Here is a 14,769-nt window from a genome sequence, read left to right on the forward strand (position 1 = left end):
TTACCAAACTCTTGGGTATTGATGCTCGCTTCTCTTCGGCGTACCATCCCGAAAGTGACGGGCAAACCGAGAGGGTTAACCAAGCCCTAGAGCAATACCTGCGTTGTCTGTCCCTTCAGTTCCAGGACTCCTGGCCCAAACTGCTCTACCTTGCTGAGTTTGCATACAACAACTCTCGTCATTCAGCCACTGGGTTTTCCCCTTTTTTTTCTATGTATGGGCAACATCCACGCGTCCTTCCTCTCCCTGATTTCTCATCTGCCACTCCTGCCGCCAACGCCTGCGTACGTGATCTAGCAGGTGTTCATGCACAAACCCTGGTCCATCTCCGTGAAGTGCAGTCCGTGATGAAGGTTAAGGCGGACCGTAGGCGGGCTGAGGCACCGGTGTATCAGGTGGGCGATCGGGTGTGGTTATCGACCAGGCACCTGCGAATCCCTGGTTGTCGCAAATTGTTGCCTCGCTTTGTGGGTCCCTATCGGATCATTAAAATCCTGAATCCCGTGGCTCTGCGGTTGTCTGTTCCTAATGCTTGGCGGATCCATCCGGTCTTCCATGTATCCCTCCTCAAGCCTTACCTTGCTTCCACTCGTGTCCTTGTTCCTCCCGCCCCTGTCTCTGTGTCCTCCCAGGACGTGTTTGAGGTCAGTGCCATCCTTGGATCACGTTTCCATAGGGGTCGCCTCCAGTACCTAGTGGACTGGCTGGGTTATGGCCCCGAGGACCGCTCTTGGGTTCATTCCCGTGATGTCCAGGCACCGCTTTTGGTGTCGCAGTTTCATAGGGATAACCCGGCAAGCCCACGTGGTCGTGGGCCATTGAGGGGGGATTCTGTCACACCGCCCCCCGCACAAAAGACACGCCCCTCTATCACACCGCCCCCCGCACAAAAGACACGCCCCTCTATGTCCTCCTCTCAAGCAGCACTCAAATCCACACATCCCAACAGAGGCACCTTACTGCCTCAACAGGTTCCACACTGTAGGGCACGACATGGCACGCTTGACAAAACTGGAGTTTATCGCCCTTCACGTTTGTGGCAAGTTAATTGGAGGCTCCTTCATCACAAACAACCTCACTGTTCACGGAGGACTGTCCGACACAACACGGCGCGGATCACGTGACTAGTTGCCTAGCAATACTGCAACGCTTTGGTAACTTGCGTCACGTGACCGTTGTCACGTGTTTCCCTACGTCGGATAAAAGGAGTCCAGTTACTGACAGCCTTGCTTCACAGCTGTTCTTTTGGGATCACGTGTCGCTCTCGCTTCGTTCAGGACTTTTTTCACTTTGGACCACGGCTTTTGTACTACGGATTATTCTTCGTCTAAACCTTGGAACTTTGGATATAATTGGCTGCCGAACTGTTTTCCCATAACGGACTGCCTCGTGTCTTGCCCTTACTTGCCTTGGAACTTTGATCATCTGTTGCCGACCTCCACGCTGCTCTACGGACTGCCTTGTGTCTAGCCCTTATTCGTTTTGGACCTCGGTCCTGCCTTAGGTGGTTGCCTGCAAGGACTTTATCAAGCTTCACCCGGACCTGTTGTCCTTAGAACCTCCCTGGGTCCACGCTCCAACACTCACAGGTATTTCAGTGGTTCGGGTGTTTATACTCAGATACTGCATTCTGTATCATTACATAACCATATACCTTCCCTTACAGCGCTCCAGGGGTTCTTCCGGTTGTTCCTGCGTCCTGACTCCACGGACTACCATCTTTGGCCCTAACATTCATTCTGACAGGTATTACTGTGGATGTCAGTTTGATATTTGGGGACAGAGGGATAGCCCATACTCTGCACGACCATCAACTGTGTAACATTAGTAGCTATTAGTGTCCTGACTTGCTTGCACAATGCCATCCGACTTTGCCCTTCTTAACTATGCAAAACACCTCTTCCTTTGTGGTTCGTCCGTCAGTATCAAGTGTGTGAGTTCTGTCCTTCGTCTCTCCTTCTCGGCCAAGTGTTGCCCATCGCATTGGCCTCATGACTGGATGTCGTTTGTTACCCTTCACCAAAGTTCTCACAATGCACAACCACCATAACCCAAAGACTGTCACAATCTGCCAGGGGTCTCTCAAGCGCTCTGTGCATTGGACACACGATCTAAAGACGTCTCTTCCATTGCAATGTCGCTGTTGTGCTCACCCAGCGATCCAAACCCTACTGGGTTGGTCTGGCCGATCACCCATGAAGGCCAGATGTCAAGACCTCCCTCTGAATACTGACCGGCCGGGGACCAGGAAACTAGAACCTGCCTAACATTCATCACAGGACCTGAACCAAGGAAACTCAAGCACCCCATGTTCTGATAAATGCCATGAGTTCCGGACTTCCCGCAGAGCCCCTAAACATCTCACCAGTCACTACATCAAAAGATCCAAATACACACCACTTCCTAATGCTGCTTCCACCCACATCACCAGAGTAAAGCCAGGTGAACTGCCCCAAGCTTGCTCTGCAACCATTACCCCCCTCACCTTCCCAGCTCCCGGAGCAATGTGCAAGGTTTGAAATCATGTTACATTACAGTGCCAACAATGATCCACACTCCCTATCCAATTAAACTTCACCCTACACCACGGTCTTCACAGCCTGGGTCCTGCTGTATGTCGGTGGGTCTTTTCCCGCCCCAATCCTTTCCCCGCGCATGCAGCAAAGCGAGGGGGACCCGATGATCCAATTCCCTGCATCTTCCCTCCTCTGGATCTGAGCCACCGAGGCAGGCATGAGAATGTGGGGTACATGAGGCGGGCAATGCACGGACTCTTCACACATGTGGGCGCGAGATTGCAGAGGAGGTCTCCAAAGAAGAAAACATCACTGCACAAACATATGCATAAGAAACATAGTAATGCAACAAAACATACCATGTATGGTCTTATAAAGTGATTCATGCCAGATGCCATCAGCTTCTCAATGCTGGCATGGGATCTGAACTTGCAAAATGCAGGATGCCCTCTGCTCAGAGTCCAAGGCTGTACTAGTAATGATATGATGTGATGGGTTATTTATAACGTGCTTAATACCCAGAGGCTTCTAAGCGGAGACCCGGGGAACGAACCTGTGTAGCTCTGTTTCCTCTTGCTTTCAAGACGAGTGCGTTGCCGCTTAGCTATCCACCCGAGACTTAGCCCAATCCGTCCACCACTTAGCCCAACACAGACCTACACAAGTGAAACACATTCTGAACACTAAATGCTCATTTATGGTCGAAGAAGCCGCTTAGGACAAAGGAGACTAGAAACAATTCCTGGAATGCAAAGGGGAGGTTCGAGAGTGCAGTTGGGGTGTATGTGTGCTTGTTGCTGCATGGCTATTTGTGTTTGCTTGTTTAGTGAGGAGTGGGGAGATAATTTAGGGGTTCAGGAAGCAGCGGGCACGCAAGCCAAGGGCGAGAAGGGTATCTGGGTGTGGTGTTTGTGTATGGAAGCAGATGTCTGAAGCAGGCCGTTCCACGAGGAGATAAAATACAGTCCGCGAACGGTGGAACAGACGGACCGGACTCAGAGCCATGCCACTGCTTAATGATGCTTGCGGAGTCTTGCCCTCATACCTTGAACTCCAGCAGTGCACAGAATACACCTGCTCCCAGAAACAGCACCTTATCAGTGAATGGCTGCATAGTGTCTCAGGAAGTGATTTTACAAGGAAGGAACACTGCAAAGCTGTTCAGGGCTTTAATTAAGTGCTACAGTGACTGCTGGAATTCTGTGCTGGCGCAAGAAACTGGCACTCTGACGTCACACCAGAAGCCATAGCTTTGATTATAGTGCAGTAGCGAGGTCAGTTTCTTATTACAGGTCAGCAATGAAGCCACAACTAGCCTGTAATAAGAACATCACTTGCAGACTTTGAATGCCGGTTTTACAGGCTGCCGCGCGTTGCCACTCACGGGTTTGGAATATGCCAGCGATGCAATAATGTTTACAATGGGTTCAGCCATAAATCTATACGCGGATTCATTCACAAGTTTAGTGGTTATTCAGGAATGAAAGTAAACCTTTATCTAAACCAATTGCCTTTTGATTACTTATCACACAGTATGCTGTAGACGAGCAGCTGTATACATCTGCAGGAGATCCCACCCCCCTACTTCCCCTATATTGGAGACATGAGACCGTGCCATTTTTGGGACCAGCCATTGTGTCAATACCACAGCAAGTGCTTGGAAGAAGATACCCATTAAGAAAACCTTGTCGAATGTACCCCCAAAGTGACGATAACCTGCGGGAGGAACTCCCTGAAGGAAGATGAGAAAGAGCAAAGAAGAGGAGCTAGTGATGTCATGAGAACGTGTGTACAACGTCTTGAGATACTGGCTGAAGACGATGTATGGATTCAAGAGGGTCAATGACGAAGTAAGGATCGAGGGAACTCTCAAGTATAAAAGAAGATTACACGTGCACAAAGTGCTCAGAGAACAACCGTTCATTAAATGTACAGATGCTGAAATGCAAGGTAGATTAAGTTATAATAGAAGCTATGAGTAGTGAACAGAATGCAGGCGAAGCTGCCATTGTATAGAAACTGGACAGTGGTACCATGAATTGAGTAAGCCAGAACCCCTGAAGCGGGAATGGAAAACTGTGTCACAGCAAGAATAACAGGCTCATGCAGCTGAGTGGTGAGGCCGCCTGGCCTGCAGTCAAGATTCCAGAAACCGAGGTCAGCTATCTACTCTGAAGAAGAATGAGTGCGCCGAGGATGAACCCTCTAAGGTGAAGGTGCAAGAAAGAACACAAATAATGCCAAGATTTAATTCGATTAGAGCACTTAAGAACTGCAAACATTGACCAAATTGTGGCCTCCTGTCACGTGAGCCAAGGATGGAAATGGAGCTTGACCTTGGAGTTCCAGACGCAATAGCGAGTGCTCTCACTCCTGTGCATTCTCAAAGACAAGGATACACTGCAAGGCCAAGTACAAAGGCATTTTCATGACAGAAAGCATGGGTGACTAGAGCTGCTGGGCCAATTGGGTGATGGCGTAGTTTCATGCCCGATCTCCTTGCACCTGGGTCTGAGCTTACGTGCTGCTAAATGAACCAAATGTTCCAGACATGGCACAAGCGTGCCAACCAATTAATGTAGTCCATATAACAAAGGACCTTATAGTTTAACAAACCAATGAGAAACCTTGTATCTGAATGTTTCTGAAATGACATGTTTTTTGGGGTAGGCATAAGTCGTCCACCTGATAACGCACAGTCAGTAATGATCCTAGCTACCATAGACATGTATATTTAGATATCTCCCTTAACCAATTCCAACCCTTGATAGGTTTTCTCACTACTGGTAACTCTGATGCGTTATCACTCTAAGATTTTTTTTTTGTGGAGATCTTAGAGAGATTCATTGTACGTCTGTTGATGTTCGTTGTAACCTTCCTGTTTTAGATAATTGTTAATAAAACAGTACTTTGCCATCTGCCCGAGTTGGTTCCGTTGTTTGGACTCTGGTGTAATCCCATCCATTCCATATGAACATTCGTAAGGGCCATAAACCCAATGCTTCTGTCTCAATTACAAACTATGAAAAACTGTGGAAAACAAACCACTTCTTGCAAAGATGTCTCTGGGGGCTAATTTTCCAAGTTACCAGAGTGGGGCTGATACATTTGCACTTAAGTGCAAAAAGCTCCCCTCCATGCCCTTTACACTATTTGCACTTTGCAGGTGAATAGTGGAGCTGAAATCGCCTTCGCACTGCCTTTTTCCAGTCTGCAGTGCTAATTGAATAAACGGGGTCTGCCATTTTTGCATGGCAGGCAGAGTCTCCAATGGATTTGTATGGAATCTGCGTAGGCAGGTGGCATCGTGAATCACCAGTATTTACGCCAGATGAAAATGTAATGCTGGCATAAATATTTTAGCATTTTATGGTGCAGCGGAAGGGGGAGGCAGCATCATAAATTATGATACATGCGCTCTCTCTGCCATACAATTGCATAAATATGAAGAGTGAAATGAATGCATTCATGTGTTAAGCATGAATTTAATGCATCCATGTTATGCCCGGCACGTTTTCTTCTTTTCAGGTTAACCTCTAGCTCAGATTCCTAGGTTTGGACCTGATCTTCTGCTTTGCCCTGCTGTGCCTGGAACCATACGATCTTCTCATCCAGTGATTTAAAGCTATTGGACTTCAAAGATTGGCTCCAGTTCACTGAAGACACCTTGACCTCGAGGGGGAGGTCTTCCGAGGCTTAATTACACCCCGCTGCTTCCCGAGGCTTTTGCTCAGTCTTTCCTCAGGGAAAGTTGTTGCGACTTCTATGCAGGATTCTTTGGTTGAACCAACCTTTAAGTAGGCACTTGAGGTTGACCATATGGTATCATAGCAATCAGACGGCATCAGAACATATTCCGCACACTCTGACTAGTATGGTGCGTTCTCTGAGGTCCCTATATTGACATGTGGGGATGGTGGCCACTAGGGACGGGGTTGGACTGGATCCCACCTGATGTTCCTCGCTGAGACATGAGACCGTGCCATTTTTGGGACCAGCCGTTGTGTCAATACCACAGCAAGTGCTTGGAAGAAGATACCCATTAAGAAAACCTTGTCGAATGTACCCCCAAGTGACGATAACCTGCGGGAGGAACTCCCTGAAGGAATATGAGAAAGAGCAAAGAAGAGGAGCTAGTGATGTCATGAGAACGTGTGTACAACGTCTTGAGATACTGGATGAAGATGATGTATGGATTCAAGAGGGTCAATGACGAAGTAAGGATCGAGGGAACTCTCAAGTATAAAAGAAGATTACACGTGCACAAAGCTGAGGCGGTGTGACAAGGTGCCAGATGTAGGAGTCTGATGCAGAGGTCTCTAGCTAATAAATAATAATCTTGGCTCAGTCGAATCAGAATTTCCGTTCGACTAATAAATCTGCCCTCCGTCCAAACTCCTGATCCATCCCAATCACTACTTAACCTTCCAAAACATCAAATTCAAACCAGGACGCCAAAAGAAAGACTCCCTTCCCCCGACTCAGTAAGAAACAAGGATTTCCAAAGATTTAGTTTGTCTGTCACTATAGGTACTGATTTGCCCATCAGGAAAATCTCTCCCTTTCCTTTGTAGAGTCAACAAGCACTTTCCATCAGGCGTTGTAACTCCTGCCACAGTTCCCCCAAAGGGTGTTGCACTTTCTTCCTTTGCACCCTCAGTAATGGTCCAATGATCCTCTCTTGAGCTCTCTGATGATTTCCCAATGACTCCCAACTTTGATCAGTATCTCTCTTGATGAGATTGGTGTGAGGGGGGTTTATTTTTTACTGACATTGCACAGCTCTTTTCTGCAGTAGTTTCTTCACCACTAGTGTGCCGAGGGCGAACACCCCCGATGTCAAGATTAGAGTCCTTTCCACCAGTGGCTTTATGTCTACCACTGGGTCAAAGGAGATCACTTTCAAAGTACAGGTCACAGCTCTCTCACCAGTAGCCTTATCTCTGCCACTGGGCTGAGGGAGGTCGCAGCCTCTCTCACCAGTAGCCTTGTCTCTGCCGCTAGGCTAAGGGAGATTCCTCCCGATGCACAGGTTGCAGCCTCTCTCACCAGTAGCCTTATCTCTGCCACTGAGCTGAGGGAGGTCACAGTCTCTCTCACCAGTAGCCTTATCTCTGCCGCTGGGCTGAGGGAGATTCCTCCCGATGCACAGGTCGCAGTCTCTCTCGCCAGTAGCCTTATCTCTGCCACTGAGCTGAGGGAGGTCACAGTCTCTCTCACCAGTAGCCTTATCTCTGCCACTGAGCTGAGGGAGGTCACAGTCTCTCTCACCAGTAGCCTTATCTCTGCCACTGAGCTGAGGGAGGTCACAGTCTCTCTCACCAGTAGCCTTATCTCTGCCACTGGGCTGAGGGAGATTCCTCCCGATGCACAGGTCGCAGTCTCTCTCGCCAGTAGCCTTATCTCTGCACTGGGCTGAGGGAGATTACTCCCGATGCACAGGTCGCAGCCTCTCTCTCCAGTAGCCTTTTCTCTGCCACTGGGCTGAGGGAGATTACTCCCGATGCACAGGTCGCAGCCTCTCTCGCCAGTAGCCTTATCTCTGCCACTGGGCTGAGGGAGATTACTCCCGATGCACAGGTCGCAGCCTCTCTCGCCAGTAGCCTTATCTCTGCCGCTGAGCTGAGGGAGATTCCTCCCGATGCACAGGTCACAGCCTCTCTCGCCAGTAGCCTAGTCTCTGCCGCTGAGTTGAGGGAGATTCATCCCGATGAACAGGTCACAGCCTCTCTCGCCAGTAGCCTTGTCTCTGCCGCTGAGCTGAGGGAGATTACTCCCGATGCACACGTCGCAGTCTCTCTCGCCAGTAGCCTTGTCTCTGCCGCTGGGCTGAGTGAGATTACTCCCGATGCACAGGTCGCAGTCTCTCTCGCCAGTAGCCTTATCTCTGCCGCTGGGCTGAGGGATATTCCTCCCGATGCACAGGTCACAGCCTCTCTCGCCAGTAGCCTTATCTCTGCCACTGGGCTGAGGGATATTCCTCCCGATGCAAGGTCACAGTCTCTCTCGCCAGTAGCCTTATCTCTGCCACTGGGCTGAGGGAGATTACTCCCGATGCACAGGTCGCAGTCTCTCTCGCCAGTAGCCTTATCTCTGCCACTGGGCTGAGGGAGATTACTCCCGATGCACAGGTCACAGTCTCTCTCGCCAGTAGCCTTATCTCTGCCACTGGGCTGAGGGAGATTACTCCCGATGCACAGGTCACAGTCTCTCTCGCCAGTAGCCTTATCTCTGCCACTGGGCTGAGGGAGATTACTCCCGATGCACAGGTCGCAGTCTCTCTCGCCAGTAGCCTTATCTCTGCCACTGGGCTGAGGGAGATTACTCCCGATGCACAGGTCGCAGTCTCTCTCGCCAGTAGCCTTATCTCTGCCACTGGGCTGAGGGAGATTACTCCCGATGCACAGGTCGCAGTCTCTCTCGCCAGTAGCCTTATCTCTGCCACTGAGCTGAGGGAGATTCCTCCCGATGCACAGGTCACAGTCTCTCTCGCCAGTAGCCTAATCTCTGCCGCTGAGCTGAGGGAGATTCCTCCCGATGCACAGGTCGCAGTCTCTCTCGCCAGTAGCCTTATCTCTGCCACTGGGCTGCGGGAGATCACTCCCGATGCACAAGTCGCAGTCTCTCTCGCCAGTAGCCTTATCTCTGCCACTGGGCTGAGGGAGATTACTCCCGATGCACAGGTCGCAGCCTCTCTCGCCAGTAGCCTTATCTCTGCCACTGGGCTGCGGGAGATCACTCATGATGCACAGGTCACAGTCTCTCTCGCCAGTAGCCTAATCTCTGCCGCTGAGCTGAGGGAGATTCCTCCCGATGCACAGGTCACAGTCTCTCTCGCCAGTAGCCTAATCTCTGCCGCTGAGCTGAGGGAGATTCCTCCCGATGCACAGGTCGCAGTCTCTCTCGCCAGTAGCCTTATCTCTGCCACTGGGCTGAGGGAGATTACTCCCGATGCACAGGTCACAGTCTCTCTCGCCAGTAGCCTTATCTCTGCCGCTGAGCTGAGGGAGATTACTCCCGATGCACAGGTCACAGCCTCTCTCGCCAGTAGCCTAATCTCTGCCGCTGATCTGAGGGATATTCCTCCCGATGCACAGGTCACAGCCTCTCTCTCACCAGTAGCCTTATCTCTGCCACTGGGCTGAGCTTGATGCACAGGTCACAGTCTCTCTCACCAGTAGCCTTATCTCTGCCACTGGGCTCAGGGAGATTACTCCCGATGCACAGGTCACAGTCTCTCTCGCCAGTAGCCTTATCTCTGCCACTGGGCTGAGGGAGATTACTCCCGATGCACAGGTCACAGTCTCTCTCGCCAGTAGCCTTATCTCTGCCACTGGGCTGAGGGAGATTACTCCCGATGCACAGGTCACAGTCTCTCTCGCCAGTAGCCTTATCTCTGCCACTGGGCTGAGGGAGATTACTCCCGATGCACAGGTCACAGTCTCTCTCACCAGTAGCCTTATCTCTGCCACTGGGCTGAGGGAGATTACTCCCGATGCACAGGTCGCAGCCTCTCTCTCCAGTAGCCTTATCTCTGCCGCTGGGCTGAGGGAGATTCCTCCCGATGCACAGGTCACAGACTCTCGCCAGTAGCTTTATCTCTGCCGCTGGGCTGAGGGAGATTCCTCCCGATGCACAGGTCGCAGCCTCTCTCGCCAGTAGCCTTATCTCTGCCGCTGGGCTGAGGGAGATTCCTCTCGATGCACAGGTCACAGTCTCTCTCGCCAGTAGCCTTATCTCTGCCACAGTCTCTCTCACCAGTAGCCTTATCTCTGCCACTGGGCTGAGGGAGATCACTCATGACGCACAGGTCACAGCCTCTCTCGCCAGTAGCCTTATCTCCGCCACTGGGCTGAGGGAGATGACTCATGATGCACAGGTCACAGCCTCTCTCACCAGTAGCCTCATCTCTGCCACTGAGCTGAGGGAGATCACTCATGATGCACAGGTCACAGCCTCTCTCGCCAGTAGCCTTATCTCTGCCGCTGGGCTGAGGGAGATTCCTCCCGATGCACAGGTCACAGTCTCTCTCGCCAGTAGCCTTATCTCTGCCACAGTCTCTCTCACCAGTAGCCTTATCTCCGCCACTGGGCTGAGGGAGATCACTCATGATGCACAGGTCACAGCCTCTCTCGCCAGTAGCCTTATCTCTGCCACTGGGCTGAGGGAGATGACTCATGATGCACAGGTCACAGCCTCTCTCGCCAGTAGCCTTATCTCCGCCACTGGGCTGCGGGAGATCACTCATGATGCACAGGTCACAGCCTCTCTCGCCAGTAGCGTTATCTCCGCCACTGGGCTGAGGGAGATCACTCCTGATGCACAGGTCACAGCCTCTCTCGCCAGTAGCCTTATCTCCGCCACTGGGCTGAGGGAGATCACTCATGATGCACAGGTCACAGCCTCTCTCGCCAGTAGCCTTATCTCCGCCACTGGGCTGAGGGAGATCACTCATGATGCACAGGTCACAGCCTCTCTCGCCAGTAGCCTTATCTCCGCCACTGGGCTGCGGGAGATCACTCCTGATGCACAGGTCACAGCCTCTCTCGCCAGTAGCGTTATCTCCGCCACTGGGCTGAGGGAGATCACTCCTGATGCACAGGTCACAATCTCTCTCACCAGTAGCCTTATCTCTGCCACTGGGCTGAGGAAGATTCCTCCTGATGCACAGGTCACAGTCTCTCTCACCAGTAGCCTCATCTCTGCCACTGAGCTGAGGGAGATTACCCATGATGCACAGGTCACAGCCTCTCTCACCAGTAGCCTCATCTCTGCCACTGGGCTGAGGGAGATTATCTCCCTATGCATAGAGTACAGTCTCTTTTAGCAGTAGCCTGATCGCTATAGTTCTCCCCGACCCGATATAATGATGACTTTCAATACATGTCCAAGCTTGTGCTATTCCATGTAGCTTTCCACTATGGATTTCGTTCCTTGGGTTATTGTTTATTTTAAATGTATTTTGTGAATATTCTAACCTGAGGGTTGCGTTCCTTGGCTGCTTCGATGTTTGCCTTGTATTATATGCAAAAGCTAAACTATTTTCTTTGGGTCGAAAAGGAGGAGACGTCCCCTTTTTCCTGTGGGACCAAGTTCTTCTTTTGCTCTTGGCAGTATCTTCTTTGTGGCGAGAGCTACTTACAGGACATTGAGAATTACAATGGTACTCCCTGCCATCTTTTTTCACAGATGCTTCTAATATTGTAGCCTCTCCATAAGAAAAACTGGGAAACTTGCAGTAATCTGTGATTTGGAAAAAAAGTCAGCCTTTGCAACTTTTTTTTCCGCCCCCTCCTCATTCAAGCACAGGGGCCTTACACAATTGTAGTTTTTTTTATTGCAGAAAATGATTGATGAGATGTTTCAATGAAGAAAAGAACGCTCCTGAAAACTCTACCGCCCGAAGGAATTCCCATACAGGTTCCATTTTTTTAAAACAATTTTTTATTTGTTTACGTGCTTTGGTTATCAAGACAACCTTTTGCAATGTATTCAGCACAACTGCAGCATTCAATGGATCGAAGTATAAGCTGGAGCCGCACACAGGAGACTGGTTAAATCAGTTGATTGGAAAATGCTATAAATATGTAAGCCCCGAGGAAGCGCAAGGGATGAAACACTGGACTGTGTTGTGTTTCACAGAAATTGAGTTATTTTGCAGGCGCACCACCTATTTGTAGCTACTTTTTTTGTCAGCGAGTGCTACAAAGGATTTTGCACATTGTGTAAAGCTGTTCAGAGAAAATACATAACGGGCAGGAGAGCCAATGAAATGTGGCCCTCGTGCCCATTGAGGGCATACCAAATTAAAGAGACAACATATATGGCCAGGGTGCCGCAGATTCCTAGAAGTAATGTACACACATTATGGAACAATTAAAAATTACTCAATCCCTGATCAGTCGTGCCTTACCAACTCTAATGCGCCTTACCTGTACTAACAGTTGCTTTACTAAATACATTGTGTGCTGTCAGACAGCGATGCACCAAGCACATACATGGCCAATTGTCAAGGCCCAATTGACGCCACCCACTCCCAGGCAAAAGTGGCAAAAACATACATTCTTCTTACACTTGGATGTCTGACTTGGGAACCCAATCAAGGAAGATGTATGAATATGGCTTCACGATTTTCACATCCTCAGACGGATGGTAGGTTCCTTGCTCTCCCAAATTACCCAGCTCCCAAGCTTCAATGAGGCCACAGGGTAGCAGCAAGACATGGCTCCCAATACCCCCTAAACCAGAACTTCATACAGTGCACCAGTTGCTCCTAGTTTGCAGGTGGCTTTATAAATAGCCATATGAATAGCACGCTGTGTTGTTCACAGTACTGGCCTAGAGTTTAAAGAAAATAATATCATCAAATATACCACTTGCAAATTAAGTCTTGATTGACTAGCATTCCTGCATGGCCTGTTTACCAGAAAAAAAACAACTTGGAAGAAATGTTTTAGTGGAGCATGAAACTGACTAGGACAAGTTTCTCTCTTCATATAATGTTGCCGCGGTGGCCTCCCGCTTCTCCTGTTCTCCCGGGCACCTTCTTGTTTGCAGCGGAACCTTGCAGTGCTCAGCCCTTGCTCGGGTAGCCCACTCCGAGGACTGGCTTCTCCTCAGTTGCTTTCAGCGGCGTTCCATTCTAAGTTTTGCTGCGGACGGCTTCCATCTATGAACGCTGGCTGCAGGGAGCTGATGGTGCAGGTCACGCTACCACCTGGTATAGGACTCCTGTCCCAGCTATAGTAACTGTTTCTCTGTTGCTTCTCTTGCCAGCCTTCCAGCGTCTCGTCGGCCTTCTCTGCCGCTTCGAAAGTTGTGTGCTCCACTGCTTGCCTTAGCTCTGCCTCTTCAAGGCACAATCCCATCAGGGGCTTCCCCAGCATACCACAATCTCTCTCTTCTCTGTCATCCACAAGCCTCAGTTACATACACTTCTCTCTACCAAGAGACATCTGCCTTTCATTTGCAGGATACGTTCACTGCAGCATTGACTGCAGCCAAATGTAAGAAGGACATACCATTCTTCATTGCAGGCAGTCCCAGGTATGCTGAGATGTTGTTTGGTCTAGGGAGTTCCTTGAGGGAATGAGAGTCCTTGTGAGGTTCTACTTCCCCTGACCCCTATGGAGGGATTTACTGAGCAGGCTCACCTCCCTTGCCTCAAAGAGGGAGGCTCATCCTTGGGCAGAAGGGACGAATACCCTTGATTCGTCACACCAATTAATCCAAGCCATTTTGTTTCACTGCCTTCACTCAAAACATTGTCGACACTGGTCCCCGATTTTATTTGCCATCGCTGGACCCCAAATAAATTGGGAGCATTCCTTAATGCACCGCAGATAAAACCAGTCAGAGAAGATCTTCTCTTACCTATTTCCGTCCTACACTCCCCATCACTTGGTTCTGAGGCCACTTAGTAGTAACTGACCGCCACAATGGCTACATCACAGGAAATCTCGTACTGCAATTTCTACCTGCTTCATAGGTATGGAAGAGAATTAAGACCCGACACCCTGGTCGGTTTTGTCCACTAGAAATGGCATAGCAATATAACTGATACGTGAAATATGCAGACCACACAAAACCACACCACGTCCTCTCTTGCAGAACACACACCTTCCTCAAAGCTCACCATACCTACACTCAGATAGACCTCTGCATGACCCAATCATGCCTGTGGCAGAAGTTGCTCATTGCAAAAATAATATACCATAACACTGCATGCCATTGAACAGTGGCATGTCTTTGCCCCCCCCCCACCATTGTGACACAGGGCTTTAATGCAATGGTTTTGCATAAATGGCCTTGTGTTGTGTGGGTACGCCGGGGCTACGGATGCAGGCAGGGTGGGGTTGGTGAGTTGGTGGGTTGGTGGGTTGGTGGGTTGGTGGGTAAGGCTCATGGAGAGGGGGTGTGGTGGAAGAACCCAGAAGATCAGGACGAAGAGGAAGCGTTGCCTGCCAAGAGGCAATGTGAGGAGGTCGGTAGGGATAGTTGGTTAAGGGGGAAACCCACCTTTTCGGGGGAAATGAGAGGCGCAGTGGGTGGGAGTTGAAGGCCGACCGCATCCCAAGATGCTTGGTGGGTTGGGACAGTGGCCTGCACTGAAGAATCGAGATTAGAGTTATTTTATGCACAGTAAAAACCTGCACTGGCTTGTGAGTATTGGTAAAGCTTGTCCAAATGTCCCTAAACTCTATTTTTGTCAGAGAAAAACAAGTTATCATAAAGTTCAAAGAGTTTAGGAGAA

General features: G+C 49.9%; 1 protein-coding gene across 7 annotated transcripts in view; it reads right to left on the reverse strand.

Annotated features, from left to right (window-relative positions):
- The window catches only part of CACNA2D1 (calcium voltage-gated channel auxiliary subunit alpha2delta 1), a 1,412,752-nt gene that overhangs the window by 670,792 nt on the left and 727,191 nt on the right, over positions 1-14,769 (reverse strand). The gene's annotated exons all lie outside the window — the stretch shown is intronic.

Source organism: Ambystoma mexicanum, chromosome 12 (assembly GCF_040938575.1).
Source record: "Ambystoma mexicanum isolate Mex_15411 chromosome 12, UKY_AmexF1_1, whole genome shotgun sequence".
Taxonomy (NCBI): domain Eukaryota; kingdom Metazoa; phylum Chordata; class Amphibia; order Caudata; family Ambystomatidae; genus Ambystoma; species Ambystoma mexicanum.